This window comes from Anser brachyrhynchus (assembly GCF_964034855.1).
Source record: "Anser brachyrhynchus genome assembly, chromosome: Z".
Lineage (NCBI taxonomy): Eukaryota > Metazoa > Chordata > Aves > Anseriformes > Anatidae > Anser > Anser brachyrhynchus.
This window is the reverse complement of record NC_137697.1, coordinates 66130922-66144767: the sequence shown is the minus strand read 5'-3', so window position 1 is coordinate 66144767 and position 13846 is coordinate 66130922. Positions and strand designations below refer to the sequence as shown.

Sequence of the window (13846 nt, the reverse complement as noted above, 5' to 3'; positions counted from 1 at the left end):
TAAAACACTAACAAATGTTTTTCTCAAAATAATCAAATCACTACTTCATCAAACAGCAAATGAAGTGGTAATTTGTACAACAATTGTTTTGAGCTTTTAAATTTTTGTTTTTATTTTTTAAAACAATCTCGTGTTTTATTTACTAAAAACAGTTTCTCAGCTTAAAGAACTTAAAGAACTTTTCTACAAGGAACTGAAAGCAGACTCATTCTCCTGCCACAGCGCAGTATAAAATGTATGCCTGTTCTTTGACAACTACAACTGATAGCAAGGCAATAAGGGAACTCAGGGAAGGAGCCTTAGTTTGACTCTTGAGTCAAGTAGAGACAGAACAGCCTTAGGCATAACAATGTTTTCCTGTGTTAGTAAAATAACTTTCCCAGCACTAAAAGAAAATGACTCATTTTAAGTCTTTTTGTTGTTACAGTGCAGTCTATATGACAGTTTCTTGGATAATTTGGTCACAGTTCATTCAGTCTCTCTTAAGATATTCACCAATTCGGTGAACTATATCCAGAAATGAATACAGAATGAGCTTTGGATTCCAAGCACTGGTGAGACACACTTGTAACAAAGCTGCTGTCTCACGAGCTGGTGAACAACTGGCTTCCTCACTATAATATATGCACAGTCTACAAGTGTAATGCTTTAAACAAAACAGCTCCAACACCACTCAGAAATCAGACATGAGTTTACTGTTAGCAAAAACACCAGGTGATAAAAAGTTCCTGTCCTGATGCATCTGTGTCAACCATTTGGTTGCTGCATGAAGATGTGAGCAATGGTCTCAATTATTCAAATAATTTTTCAACCTAAATCCTTTCAGTCTGAAGCTAGCGCCACTGCTTCCTCATCTTGCACTTTACTTTAACCTGGAACTGCTCATTAAAAGCATATGTAAACTGACATCCTTTTGAACAGGTCATTACCATGCCAACACCACACTCAGGCCTCCAGAACCTCACATCAAAAATGATGGATTATGAAATCAATTAGATTTTGTGATTTCTTTAGCAATCCCCCAAGAACTTCCACAATTTTTCATGAATATCTTCTGAAAAAATCATTTTCAGCTAGCTGTCTGTAGGGCAAATTATTACTACCAAAATCATATTTGGAGATTCTTTCAGATGATAATTTCACAATAATAACCAAATTAGATAAATACATAATGAAATATATTGTTTCATGCTCAAAAGCAATTTAAGAACAACCACTTCATTCCAGTTTCATTATAAAACACAAATATCACGTTGAAAACCAATGCATGCAAGATCTTTATTTTTTTTTTCCCAATGCATTTATAGTTCCAACTTTCAAAAAAAATTTTCTGAAAGTACTAGGCTAAATAGTGTTGTATTTTTGTGATTGCATCTTAAGGGCAAGAAAGAAAAATAAACTGATAACAACAAGCTTTAGAGAACTCAAAGAACAGCCACTAAATCCAGTACTACAATAAGCACTTATAATTGCCTTGCTGGAATAAAGGCTTTAATTTAAAACTACCCAACCTTTATACTACACAGCAGGAATGGATGGGAGTGAAATTTAATTTTCACCATAAGTCAGATTGGTAAATCCTTTTTCTGCAATAAATCCAAAAAACATGCACAGTTTCAACCACCACTTTAATTCCAAGGAGTAGAATCTGAGCCATATAGAATTTAGCCAGACATCTTTAAAAGCACTTTCAGAAAACAAACTCAGAAACTAGTGTCTAGCTCCTTAATCATTCAAAATCCAACAACGGCAAATGCCTACTGGCTGCTCTTGCTGACAGTACAACCACCTACCCTTGAGAGAATCGCAGCAAAGCAAGCTTGACGTTAGGAGATTCACAGTCAGCTTCTGGTTGAAGAATGCCTGACAGTGCTTCCAGCCAGAAGAAATGAAGAGGCTCCGGAGACAGCTTTGCTGGGGATCAAAGGCAGTTCCATTTATATGCAGCCATTAGACAAACATACTCTTTTACATTGTTCTTCAAACAAAGCAGGAGACAGGCAGGCCTGGAGCCTGCTGTGCCAGGGTGCAATATCAGCGAAACATCATCAGCTTGGGACCAAAACAGACAGCACACAAGGACTGTCGAGACTCCAAGCTTTAGCCAAGTCCTACAGAACTTCACTACCATTGTATACTTAACCTTAGTGATGGACTTGGTACCTCACGTTTTGAAAAGATGCCACATGTGAACAAGAGCAGTTTCTGCTTCGTTTTTTTGGCAGCACACTGTCTGAACTAGGGGAGGAGTTGTTAGGGCAGTCTTCCCCCAAAAGTCATTTTAATGTGCAGTATTTAACCATACATCCTTACACCACTTAGGTGTCAGAATGGTGCCATTGCACTTTACTGTTCCTTATGCACTTGGCTGAAAGATGCATTCACGACTGAGATTAGAAAAACTGGAACTACCAGCTGGTAAATTTAGGATTGCCTGGTCACATTCCTGCCAAGGAGCAGAAAATACACTTAACGTAATCAGCAACACAGGATTTGGGGAGTATTCTTATTGCAGCTTTTTTGTTCTACGCCTCCTGTTTACCAGTCCTGAAACAGAGACTGCCAAACAGCTTTACCCCTTTCTGAACACAAACCTGTGGTTCTTGGGGATTTAGCCAGCCTCGAAAATCACATTAGTCAAGTTCTCCTGCCATTTGCCACAATACCTGGAGAAATCATACCATAAAACCATTAACAGTTTGCTATGTCACGTAACACGAAACAGAATGAGTATTTGAAGAAAAGGAAAATACAACAACTTACAAAGACCATAGAGCAGTGCCATCTAGTGATTGCCACCATAAATATAAAAGTTTGCACTAATACATGCTGCAAAGAGAATGAATATCATCAATAACTGAGCTTCATTCTTGTCTTACTTTCTGAGGCAAAACAGTTGTGTAACAAGCTGTAAGGGGAATAATTACTTATATCAGAGTTCAGGCACTTACCACTTTAAAGAGAGCTCAGTGTTTGTATTTCAAAGGAAAAATGCTACAGGTAGCAGCAGATCCATGAGAACCTACTCATCAACAATAACTACAAAGTGTTAGGAGAAGAGTTAATATTTTCAATACTCTAAAGAATAGAACAGAAGAAGAAATAGCAGTCAGTAATATCAGTGTTGTTACCTAGGTGGGATATACAGATAAATTTTGAACTGGAATGGAACTACAGGAGAAAGGAGAAGCTAAACAGTTCATACACAGGCCTAAATTGTTTTCCTGACAGTTGCAGAAAATGGCCCTGTTGGTATTCTAAATGAAATGCCACAAGTCTCCAGTTAGAAAACCCAACCTAAATTTTCTTATGTATTGGTTTACTTGGATAAAAATTCATTTCGAAACACACTGAATAAAGCAGATATTTCACTACTTTTTATTTATCACATATTTCGTGATCTTCATCTGCTATCACATTTCTGTTTATTTCCTTTTAAGGTATCTATGTAACAACTACAAATCACTGAAATAATATTTAGCATGTCAGATGTCAAATCTGTGCAAAAATGGCGGCAGGTTTTTGCACAAGTCCTTGAAACTGTACATCAAAATAAATTTTGACATGAGTAACAGGTCATTTCTCCAAGTATAAACACAGAATACTTGAGCAGGAGTTTCAAAAGAACATGAAGTCATGCATAGATCTCCTTAATGTAAATTTTGGTGAGCCTTGGTATTCTAAATCTCTCTAGTGTGTTTAAAATGTAACTAATTGTTCTAACAGAATCTCCAGAAAAGACCATACTAAGGTATATATTGCAGGATTACTTTCTGCAGTCTTCTTTTGCTTTAGAAAGACTGAACGTACACTATATTATATATTTTTTTTAAGTTGCAAAATCTTTGCATAACAATATACTGGTAACTTGTCCATGGGTCCAAGGGTATTGCCGACTTCTCATCAGTATTCACAATCAATATCAAATCTAAAATACAATCATACTGCTTTCAATGCATTAAAAAAGTGACAGAAGAACATGAGTTTCTTTGGTAGCTGCTGAAGAAGACATATCCATGTAAGCTCCTGACATATTCCAGGCACTTACTGAGTCTCCTTCCATATATTGTTAATATTTATTTAGCTTGCGAATAAACTAAGTCTGTAATCTAGATTAAACATTTAAATTTAAAATGCAGTAGAAGATGACATAGATTTCTCATTCTGTTAGAGAACCCCTACAATAATGGAGAAGTTTGAATCTCCTTTATGGAATGTCTCCTTTCTTAGAACACATTCACATTTTCTAGCTAAAGAAGAGTGTCTCTCAGCTTCAACCTACAGCAACAGTTTCCAGTTTCACTAAGAGGCAACAATGAAAAACAAACAAACAAACAAAAAACAAAAACAAAAACAAAAACTTTATTGTCATATGCACCAAATATTCGGTACAGTTCCACTAAACTGAACAAGTAGTGTTCACCAACTGTTGGTGGCTGGTACTTGTCAAATCTGAGCGTAATCTGCCTTCTTCAACTGCAGCACTCGCCTGATCCATATTCAAACGAAAAAGAAAGGCCTAAAAGTTTCTTACGAGCTGCTTTACAGTAAAATCAAGCAAACCTGTTTTTACTTCAAAAATTAAGCAGAAGTAAAAATTGTAAACTAGATTATTTTTATTCTAATATCAAGATTATGTGTTGATAGAGCATACTACATGATTATAACTGGATTCCAATGTAAGTATTCAGACACTACTGTCTATTCACACTGCAAAGTAACATCTCAACTGTTTTTTAGCAAGACTACAAAGAGTAGCATGTGATGATCAAAACACTGTGTAAATCAAGCTGATTAGTGGTGCAGTAACCAATGCAGCAACAATCAAATTCATGGTCCTTACAGCCTGAAATCCTTCCCAATAAGCAATGTAAATTGCTTCAGAAGAACAGCTAAAGCCCCAGAGGGGCAACTAAAGCCACTACATAAGCAAACAATTGTGTAGTATGATGTTATGCAGAATACCTTTAATTGTATTCAGAGGATATATTCTTTTTTTTTTCTTGTTTTGCTTGTCTTCTTCAGTTAAAAAATGGTGCTTCTGGATATACTATTTCTAAAGTTTTAGAAGACAGACACTCTTCTGAAACTCTTACTTCAATAATGTTTGGTTAATGTATTATTAATTTTAAAATATTTTGTAATTCAAATTTCTTTTCCCATCAGATGACTTTTTGTTTGTTTAATAGGAAAAAATAAACCACTGAAACTAGGATATGTAATATTAAATACCCTCACTATATCTCTACCTTTTCCATTCCAAAGTTTTATCAAATTAATTTCAATATAAAAATTGTTCACATGATGGAAGGTCCAAAATAATTACTAAAAAATATCTAGGTACATTTTTTTGTATCTTCCTAAACCACTTTAGCTTGTCTTTTCATATTATCTTTAATTGCTTGACAGGAGATATTTGATTACTTGCTTTGCAGTCCCCAATGTATATATAGTGTTGTCTAGTAATTACTTTAAAATCAAAGTAGGAATTGTGTCTGTTTCTTTACAAGCACAGATTTTTCCAAAATCCCATACAGACATGTAGCTTTCACCCTTTTTGCTTCGACAGAGGAAGTATTTTCACCAATGTGTTCATGAAAGCATATGAACAGTTTGATGGAAAGCATTATCAGTACGAGAAGTGTTTGATAGTAAGACTGCAATTGTACACTTAATTTAAGCCACACTGAGAGTCTGAAGGAGGTTGTACAGGACTGTTTCCACCTGTAGAACCTTTTGTTTTCTTGAAGGTGTCTTACACCTTCACAACATGTTCTTCTAGATGTTGCTGACAATTTATTTTTTTCTCAATTACCTCTTTGGGTTTCAACCTACTATTAATTCCTGACATCTTCTTTCTTCCTAATAGTTGGCTATCCTCCATGTCACACATAGCATTTAAAAATAAATGACAGATTCAGAAGTCGCTCAGGTGCTTAGCTATGCATTTCCTTCAGAATTCTTGGAAACAAGCTGTTACACCCTCATGATTTGCTGCAGCCTTTTCTCTCCAATAACTCCACTGGTATGTACTTGATATGTACCTGGTAGCAGTTCTGCAGTAACCATTCCTGCTTCACCCTCTATGAAAGTAACTGAAACAAAGACTTATTGTATTTTAGACTTTTCAACATCTCCTTAAATGCTTTATAAACTAGTCTAGCAAACACAGTCAATTCCAATTGGAATTGATTCTTGTTTGCACTAGTGTCTCTGAACACTGGGAATGTGGAAGAACTATTTTGCCACATTAAACGGGTCTACTCACTATTCAAAGGCTTCTGCTAACCAAACTGCACTTAGTTAATATTTTCTGTCTTCATGTTTGTCTGTAGCCTGTGTGCCTCTTTTGCCACGTAAAGTGTGCCAGTTCAAGTGGAGAACCAGTCAAAATCTGCCATGACACAGGTATTTTCTCTTTTCCTTGGTCACACTCAGCATTCCAAAAATAAGACGGCAATTAAAAGGACTCTAAAGCCACCACTAACAATAACTGGATGTAGAAGTCTGCTAATTCTTCCAGGCAACCTCATCTTCTGACCTGAGCACAACTCATTTTTCACCAGTTCCTCCCTACATACTTTATTAATGTTAAATTTTGCATGTATTTCAAATCAAAAAGCTATTCCTGTTACTACTGGTGAATGCTATCACTTTTATTCAATAAAATCAAAATTCTGTCTTTTCTTCTATGTAATTGCCCTAGTCTGCATAGCTGCATGCAGCTCCAGAAACATTCAGAGAAACCTCTAAAGCAAGTCTTGTAATCAAACATGGCCCTTAAAGATGGCTGTTTACTCTTCTGAACACCTTTGGCAGGAATAGAAGCATAATCTGTCCTGTCAGGACAGTTACCATCATGTCTAGAAAACTGCATCACAATTTTTAAAATTGTGGTTCATTTCTTTTGGTAATGGCCATCCATGGAGGTGCTGGGAGGTCACAGGCCTGGCTGGCTCTCTCATTCCCAGACACACTGACTGACACCACCATTCCTGCTTCAGCCTCCCTTATTCTTCTCCCTTTCAGAAATGTGGGATTTTGTCACAAGCAGTAAGTGAGCCCCACTCCTCTTTAATGGGACTGTCAGCTGTACTGTGTCCCAGGTAAGACCTGCAGATGGCTGAGTGGTGAAGTCTCACCATCTTGAGATCTCTCCTTTTCTTCAGGACCTAAGCAGAATTTCTTCTTCCCAAGGAGCTTGTTTCTCTTCCTACCTCTCTCCTGATGTTAGCTGTTATCTTCATAATGCAGTCAGTCCATCTGGGTAATCAGTGCTCCCAACCAGCACTTCCCAATGTGACTGCAAATCCTTCTGACAACCTCCTGCCTGATAGCACTGAGAGCTTACTCTACCATAAGGAATGACATGAAAAGTGGTTACAGGTATCAGTAATAAATATAAATATTTTCCCATCTGTAAGATACGTGTGTTCATTCAACCTGTAGTAGGAATAAAATGCTGGGAGTTAAATGCTTTGATAATCTTTGAGAAAATCCTTTTCAAAATAATTTAAAAATTTTCAATGTTCTTATCTCTTTCAAAGATCTGAACTGTACCCATATAATTTCTCTTTGTAAGCTCTACCATATGATTTCAGTGAAAAAATAATAAAAAAAAATGATAAAAAAAATCAGGCTATAAATTAGTTCCTGACATAATTATGGGTTTGCAGACATTCATATTTCTCTGGGTCTATCAACAGAGCGAACTACTGTTCTAATAAACTGAAACTAGAGTTACTGGAATTAAAAGACATTCACTGGTATTTCCCATCAGACAGCTATAACAGCAAATATCGACAAAAAGTAAGCAGCCTTCCTGAAGAAAGTGTTTTAAACACATAGCCCACTAACAGCATTTAAAACTTTCTCACCTGCTACTGTAATAAATGCATGTAGTCCCATGGGCTGTAACAGAGCTTCACTAATTGATGCAGCTAAAGAACTTTTCCTTTTTTACTGTATTCAGGAAGAGCCACTAGCACAATTCCTTAACCATGTCCAAATTCAAACTGCAGGGGAGCTTGCACCAGGACCCAAAGCAGGTTGAGCTCAAAGTTTAATAAAGCACAACTCCATCCAAACGACATTCACAGCAAGAGGAAACGTTGCTGTTTATTTTAAAGCCACGCACAGATTTGTACAACCTGACTAGGTAGTTTTCGCTGGACATTGCAGGAGAACTTAAACCCGAGGAAACTCCTCTGTGCCTCTGCACCATTGGGTGAGTGCAATCAAACTCCTTAGCATCCCACTGCTGCCAGGACGAGCGGCTGCGCTGCAATGTGGCGCCAGCACAGTGCTCGCAGAGTGCTGGGGCCAGGCCAGCCAGCAGAAACCCATCTGCACCACGATGGGAACCTGTCAGCTTCCCACTGAGGATGTAAACCTTTTTGCTTTGTGGGAAATGAAATTCTGGAAAAGCCAAACTGAGGTTTTCCTCAAAAGATCCTGTCCTGCAGAAGCTCCAACTCATGGCCAGTATCTGCTGATCGAGAGGACTACACCAAATCAGAAGTCCTAATGCAGTTTATGAAGCACAGCAATCAGAAATATTAATCACTTGCTGAAAAATTAACACCGTTTTCTCATGTACAAGCTAAAGTAAAGGCCATGATAGGAAAAAAGACTAATTAGAAGTTGGAAAGAGGACATAGGATGACAATCTGCCCACTGGTAATGTCAACTTCTTTGATTTCTCTAGTGGTGTGACTCCCCTTACCAGACTTACAACAAAACTACCAGGGAAAATAAGACATAGAGAAGGAACTCCATTGAAATCCTGTTTTCCTTGCAGCCAAGGCCTCGCAACTTATCTCTGCTTCTGAACTCATAACTCAGCTATGGCCTTTGCCTTATATAAGTGTCGGCTTACCCCTATGGCTGGAACAAGTCTTCAGCACTGAAGACAGGTATATTTGAAATTGTTTTGATTTTTTTTTTTGTCTTCCTATTTAGCCCCTGTAATCTGAGCTGGTTATCACTGGTGGCTCTCAATCATCAGAACAAATGCAATTTTAAAAAGTAGAATTTCAATTGTAAAATGTATATTATTCTGTATCAGAGTTAAGAGACAGTATGTAGGGTTTTGTGGGATACATGTGATTTTGTTACAGTTTAAAAAAAAAACTGTAACTATCTTCAGTTGAATAATGTTTTTAAGAAGATATATGGTAATTTTTACATATAAAATAGAACATACATTTACTACTAGCAATACAGTATTAATCACAAGTCACTGTTGTGTAAATCCTAGCTAAACAAAAAGCAACAGGACTGTGGGATAATTATTCTTATCCATTCTAATCAAAGGACAGACATTTTGCAGTTAATCAAACGAACTCCATAGTAAAGTAAGATTTCATACAGACAAATCTTTATGCTGAACTTAATTCTATTCAGCCTACCAAAATAAATTACAGTTTTATTACCAATGATGATAAAATTTTGCTAGTATTTTCCTTTTATTTCCTTTCACTGTAACTTTAATTTTGACTTCGACAGCTAATGAGTTCTGTTGTCTTATCTGTGTAACTAGGAAAACAATTCTCTAAATTGTCATCCTTATTGGAAATTTTAATTGGCACATCAGGTGAAAACACATGTGCCCACTTCCTTCAGACATGACTGTTCTTTCTGAAAAAATAAATATTAAAATCACCCTACGTTGACAATGTCATTTAAAATCAGTAAGTGTGGTGATACCTGTCTTTTTCTTGAAACCTAAAACCAAAAGAGACTTTCTTGTCTGTTATGAAGGGACAAAAATTAGCCAAAGTGTGAATCAGCAGTAAAAAGCAGTTTCAAATATTACACTTAAGCAAGAGTATTCATTTCAATGCACCTTTATTTCTGCTTGTATGTAATTAGCATATCTCTGGGAGACGGGTTAAACTGCTCACTAATTCCATCTCACGGAAAAGATATTCACTAAGCACTCATGCTGACCTACTATGAGTTTCACCATAATCACCAGGCTGAAAACACAGTGTACCAATATATTAACAAAACTTGCCTACAGCCTACTGCTGATACAGACATCTACTTCCAGTTTCAAAGGGAATGAGAGATCAGGCTTTAATCAAATAACAACTCTGATCAGTATGATTGCAAATAATCTCATGAACTACTTCTTCACAGGATAGTTGCTGAAAGGAAGAGGGGAAAAAAGCACACAAAGATTTGCATTTTATCAACAGAAAATGGGTCACTGAAATGTCATTATACAATACTGATGACAGTTTATCTTCCATGTTTCCTCCCTCTACACATTTTCATCATTAAGAAATGGAATTGTCCCCAGAAATCAAAAGGTTTATGAGACGCCAAGCAACCCAAACATGAGCTCTGCTCAGCGCATCCCATGGGAATAATATTGATATCCCAGCACAGAAATCATCGACTGGTATGCTGCATGAACATAGGTCTTGAGCAGCGATGCTTATAAATTTCAAATACTTCAATTTCATTCTTCATGGAGTTACTTCATTTATTTTACTATTTTTCTAAAATAACAAAGAAGTCACTCTTTCCAGAAAAGAGGAAAAAGCTTCTCCTTATGCTTTCAAATTAGGGGAAAAAAAAAAAAAGTTCCCTAAAACTGGCTGAAAATACACAAACTAAAAATATTTTGGAAAATAAACAGACAAGCTATTCACTGTACTAATTAGAAATGAGCAGTAGTTTGTAAAGGTTCATAATTAGATGCAGCTTAGACAAATCAGCTTGAAAGTGACACAGGAATGTCAATCACTGACTGGTAAGAAACAGGATTTTCTTAAATGTCCTGGATATCTGTAGAGAATGTGAAAAGAAAGTAAGCAGAATTAGATTGTATTTAACAGAATATGTTAAAGAACCTATAGCTGAACAAACTGGATGCAAAAAGAGCATGCAGTAATACACATGCTTGGTTTTGTACAAATTCGCTGAAACTGATCCACTTAATTGTCCCTCAGCTGTATTTTTAATTATCAGCAACAGCTAGAAGGAAATCTACCTTCGCACAAAGGACGAGCCAATGAACCATCAGACAACCGTACACCCAGCCTTTGGAACTCCTGGACCTTTTTTTCCACTCCATTCCCTGAGCTTTACACAGTCAAAAGACATTTGAAAAAAATAATAAAAAATGCCACCAACACAAAACTAACAAATTAAAAAAATGCAGAAACAAAGGCAACAATCATACCAGCATGAATTATTAAAGCCACAGGAATCCTCCTCGAGTCCTCATCAATACACTCACCGATAGCCACACCCACCCTGTGTTTATGTTATTCACAAGGTCTTATATAAGACTTTAAAAACCCTCTAAGACGCAGGGGCATTTTTAAACTCAGCACAGAGACACTAATCTTCCAGCCTCCAGACCCCCTTACCTTTCTGCGCTGAAGAAAATGATATGGCTTCAGACTACAAATGGCAAGTTACTTTGGTCTTTTTCCTTAACTGCAGGACACCAAAATCCACAGCATTAGTTCACAGTGACATGCCAACACAGTACTAATCGCAGCACTTGCGGACGGCTGTCTAAACTGACAAGCTTCTCTAGTACTTTGTATTCCTTCACCTCTTGCTGCTGCTGTGCAGGAAAACATTTCCACCTAGAGCCCTTTCACAGAATGCCTCGATCCTAGAACGCCAGCAAAATTTCCTGCTACCCACACAACACCGAGCCGCGCTGCTCGTGTTGAGCCCATCGCACCTGATTTTGTTCGGTCTACAGAGGTGTCATCCCTACTTTCCCAAGGGGGGTGGGGGTGGGGGGGCAGATTCAGAGCAGCTAAAACAGTTTTCAGGGACCTTCTGTTGAACAAAAAGAAAAAAAAAAATGAAATACTGCTGTTCTGGTGCACACAGATTAGCTACTGTCAAAACCACTACGTTTCAAGAGAGAAAGGTGAGAAGGTGGCACAGTAGCTGAGGAGTCAATCATTTCATATGCTGATCTGAAGGAAAAATCCCAAACCGCATTTCCACCGGGGCATCTGCACACACACAACAGGAGAAGGCACAACCCCACCATGCTCGCACGCCCTCCCTCTGCTGTGGTCCATTATGCGCTGGAGCAGACCACACGGCAGCTTCGCATCCACAGGGAAGCACTTCCTGGAAAGGGTGTAGCCCCTAATGGCACGGTTGCTGCTCGGATTGCAGGCAGCAGGGAGACTGAGTGTCTCCTAACCGCATGGTTTCCACTAGAAAAGGCACCCTTCTCTTCCACCTCCTACTGGATTATCATTTTTTTGTTTTTTTTTTTTTCATGTGAATGCTGCTGCTGAACAGTGAATAAAACGCTATATAATTCTCTCAGGGTACACACAGCAGTTTCAGGTGAAATAATCTTCGATGCACTTCAGGTTGTAGACCCCTCAATCCCAGGTGCATCGCTGCAGGAAGCACGATAAGGCTTCAGAAGTACTGGGTGCAGGTTTTACAGGTCACGGCTTACCTCCCTTAACGTTACACTAACTAATGTTCACTTCCATCCCTTAGTGCTGTAGTTTTGACTGAAACGAGGGCTGCATGGCTCATTTTTATGACACAGACAGTAAAAAAAAAAAAAAAGCAGTGTGGTTCTCTCCCCCCCCTCACAGCCCACCAACACTTGGCAAGCCATCCAAGTTAAATCTGATTTATGTTGAAACGTCCAGAGGTTTTTTCTTCTTAGACGAAAAGGTCTTACACTTCTCAGAGAACAGCGTTTCGAAATCGCGGCATACAATGAGAAAGCACTGCGGTTCCTCTCCGCTCGGCGAGGAAGGAAGGGGGGGGGGGGGGGGCGGGCAAACGCCCGGGACCATCTGGCACTGATCCCGGCAGCTGTGGGACAGGGCACGCGAGACCCCGCAGCCTGCACCCAGGGGAGCGGCGGCGCGGCGTGGCCGCAGGTGGTCCCGGGGCCGTACCTGTGCTTCTGCCAGCTGCGTGCTGGGGCTCCCCGACCTCGCGATGCGCCCGGGGGCACTCGGGGGTGGCTGCTCGGCAGGACGCGGAGCATTTCCCCACCACCACCACCACCACCAGCCGGGGGGATGCGGGCACAGCGGCACATCCACCGCGCCGGCGACAAAGGACTGTCGTGCACCGACACCCCGGGGGGCTCCGGCCCCCCATCACGGGTTTAGACGGGAGAGGGGGGAGCCCTTTTTTGGGGGGGCGATGCCCTCCACAGCGAACCCCCGTCCCTGTTCCCCTGCGAGAGCCCCGGGGGGTGGGGGGGAGGGAGGAGGGAGGGGGTTTCCCCCATCCCGCGTCCGCTCGCCCCCCTCACACCATGGGGGATGAAGACGGGGGGGCACCGCAGGGCGAGGGGGGCGCCCCCCCAAAACCCAAAAAGTTCCCCTGCCCCGCCGGGCGGGCTCCCCGCGGCCGAGACCCCCGACGGCAGCGGGGCTGCCCACCCCCCCCACCCCCCAGCGCCACAACCCCGCCGCTTACCTGGCGGCCGCCGGTGCGCTCCCTCAGGCAGCCGGGGCTGCGCCTGCCGCCCCCTCCACGGCCCCCCCTCGAGGTGGGCAGCGGCCGGGGCGCCGTGACATCCGAGCGGGGCGCTGCGAGGGGTCGCGCCGGCCCCCGGCAGGGCGCCAGCCCGGTCACCGCCCTCCTGTGGGCGGCGGGCAGGCTGAGGCGGGGGGCGACGCCCGCTCCATCGCCGGCAGGGCCGGCCGCAAGCGAGCTTCCGCGGCTCCTCTCCTCACTGCGGAGAGACGATGGGGGGGAGGCAGCCTTAAAGGGGGAGCGGTGGGGGCGAGGGCTGGCCGGCTAGCCCCCTCGGCACGGCACGGCACGGCACGGCACGGCTCGGCTCGGCACGGCTCGGCTCGGCGGGGACGGGTGA

The 13846-nt window shown here is 40.9% G+C and overlaps 1 protein-coding gene across 21 annotated transcripts in view; it reads right to left on the bottom strand.

Annotated features, from left to right (window-relative positions):
- The window catches only part of LINGO2 (leucine rich repeat and Ig domain containing 2), a 537865-nt gene extending 524290 nt beyond the window's left edge, over nt 1-13575 (bottom strand). For all 21 annotated transcript variants that reach the window (XR_013943646.1, XR_013943647.1, XR_013943648.1 and 18 more), the window contains exons 1-3: nt 13447-13575; nt 2595-2666; nt 1794-1914 (exon numbers count right to left, since the gene is read on the bottom strand). The gene's annotated coding sequence lies outside the window, so the exon portion shown is untranslated. The remainder of the gene's footprint in view (nt 1-1793; nt 1915-2594; nt 2667-13446) is intronic.
- Between the last annotated feature and the right edge of the window lie 271 nt (nt 13576-13846).